Raw genomic sequence first — 2,640 nt, 5'->3', positions numbered from 1 at the left:
GGGCTGCAGGCGGCAGTGCAGCCTGGTGCATTCTTCTGCAGTGTTATGATTTAAAAAAAAAAAAAGAAGAAGAAGAAGCTGGGAAGCCAGGTTTATCTGTGATAACTTCTAATATAAGAACACAGTGGCATTTCATCTTAAAAATAGAAACAACATGTGTTTGACACCTTGTTTAGAGGATGGAGGGCAAGGTCACATACATTTATAATAAAGATCTCAGAGGGCAGTAAAACTCATCTCTTATTGAAGCAACAGGATCAAAAGACTGATGAAGCTCACAGTTGCATATTTCTAGGGCAGCAAGTCTGAAGTGAAGGTGCAGAGCTGTAGCCTCCTAGCATCATTTGGGAATGCAAATCAGTGGAATACTATTCAGCTGTGAAAAGGGTGGTATCTTGTCATTTACGACAACATGGATAAACCTGGACATGAAGCTAAATGAAGTAAGTTGGTCACAGAGACAAATACTACATTCTTTCACTGGTACACGGAATCTGAAACAGTTGACTTCATAACAATAGAGGGTAGAGTAGCGATCAGTAGAGGCTAGGGAAGGTAGCAGGTGGGGAGGGCGATAGAGAGGTTGGTCATTGTGTACCAAGTTACAGTTAGACAGGAGAAATCGGTGCTATTGCACAGCAGGGTGAATAGAGTTAACAATAATGTACTGGATATCTCAAAATAGTTGGAAAAGAGGATTCTGAATGGTCTTACCATGATGAAGTGGTGAATATTTGAGATGATTGATATGCTAATTACCCTGATTTGATCATTACTCAATATCTGCATGGATTAAAACATCACACTGTCCCCACTACTATGCACAGATATGAATAACTATTTTGGGGGCCTGAGGGTGCAGTTCAGTGTTAGAGTGCTTGCCTAGCATTTATGAGGCTCGGGTCTGAAAAACAACCAATCAATATGTATTTTTTTAAGTCCAAACCATCAGGTCTCACTCTATAGCCACTGAATCAAAAAATCTGGAGGTGGAGCCCAGAGTCCTGTTGTCACAAGCGCCACAGTGATTCTGACGCATCTAACATCTGCTGACATCTGCTCTAGGGTAGAGTATGTTTCACCTCAAGACTTCAGTGGGTTTTCCCCAAAGGTTTGAAGAATGGCAAGTATTTGTTTGCATTTCATTTGGAAAATTCACAGGTAAAATGCAAGCTTGGGCTTCCAGAGGAGAAGAGGATATGGGAGCCTAAGACCCAGTTCATTCATCTGCTTCTTTTCATTTTTAGTTGTACTGGAATTTGATCTCAGGGCTTTGCACTTGCTGGGCAGGTGCTCTTACCACTTGAGCCACACTCGCAGCTCTTTTTGCTTTTTAGCTATTTTTCAGACAGCATCTCCTGCTTTTTTGCCTGGGCCAGCCTCAGACAGTGATCCTTCTACCTATGCCTTCCATCTAGCTGGAATTGCAGCATGCACCACTATGCTGGGCTTATTTGTTTAGATGGGGGCCTTGCTAACTTTTTTTCCCAGGCTGGCCTCAAACTGAAGTCTTTCTTTCTACACCATCTAAATAACCCAAGTAGCTGGGATTACAGGTATGATCTACCAGGCCTAGCTATCAACTGCTTCTTTTCTCCTCTCCTCTGAGGCTCCAACTCCATCTTGGACCCAAGTAAGTTAGTAGAGAAGTTGACCAAAATTTTTCAATTTTGCTTCATCTTTCCTTTTCCTGAAAAGAGCTGAAAGACTAAAATTAAATTATCTCTTATCTCAGAGGAGACACTTTCTGATAACAAGATTTTATGAATTGTTTTATGAAACAAAAAACGTCAAAGGTTTAGAGGATGGTACAAAAGAGTTCACAAAAAAGTATAACTTAAGAACTCATCAAAACATGAATATCAGCGTCTCTTCACAGAAAAGCACTAGAAATGTCCCAGATAAAAAACACACCTTACGGAGAAGACAAACCAAAGAGCAGGGCTCTTATAACAGGGCTGTTATAAACATGACTGTGGCGTCATTGAAAAAGTCTTTGGATACACAGCCTAGGATGATTGCAACTTCCCATTCTTCCTGCTCTTGTTCTTCCTGTCCCTCTCATTTGGGGAAATCCTGGTGATTGGTATTTTTAACTAAATTTTCATTAGAAATCAGACTTTTTGTGAAAGTACGTGTAAGCCAGAACTAATTAATTGCTTCAAGACATTGTTTCATCACCTATTCCGTCTGCAACCTGAAATGTATTCCATGATTAGTTTGCCAGCCCTTAATAAATTCCTTTGGAACACATGAACCAATGTTTAACTCTCTGTTGAATAATTCTTCCATGAGCCAGTTGGTGCTGTTTTCATTGAGGATGTGAATAGATGGACCAGGGTAAGCTAGCGCTAACCCCAGTCTTGGTCTGGTTTCCTTAGCAATTAAGTCTTGTTCTAATTCAGAATCAGTAATTTTTGGAGGGAAGTGGCATCTCCACTTTGGGAAGTGAGAACATGGGGAGGAGGGAGGAGAGCAAGAACTGGCAGTTGTTCTCCAGCTGAGGTTATGTATCTTTCACCCCGGGTGCCAGCTCCAATTGGTCTGCCTAGGTGCCATGTATAGAAAACCAGTCTTAGGCAGAACACATCAGAATCACTGAAGATGCTGATTGAGCAACCCTAGGATAAGAACTGAGCA

The sequence above is a fragment of the Castor canadensis genome, chromosome 2 (assembly GCF_047511655.1).
Source record: "Castor canadensis chromosome 2, mCasCan1.hap1v2, whole genome shotgun sequence".
In the NCBI taxonomy this organism is placed as follows: domain Eukaryota; kingdom Metazoa; phylum Chordata; class Mammalia; order Rodentia; family Castoridae; genus Castor; species Castor canadensis.
The sequence above is the reverse complement of the archived record's forward strand: the minus strand, read 5'-3'. Positions refer to the sequence as shown.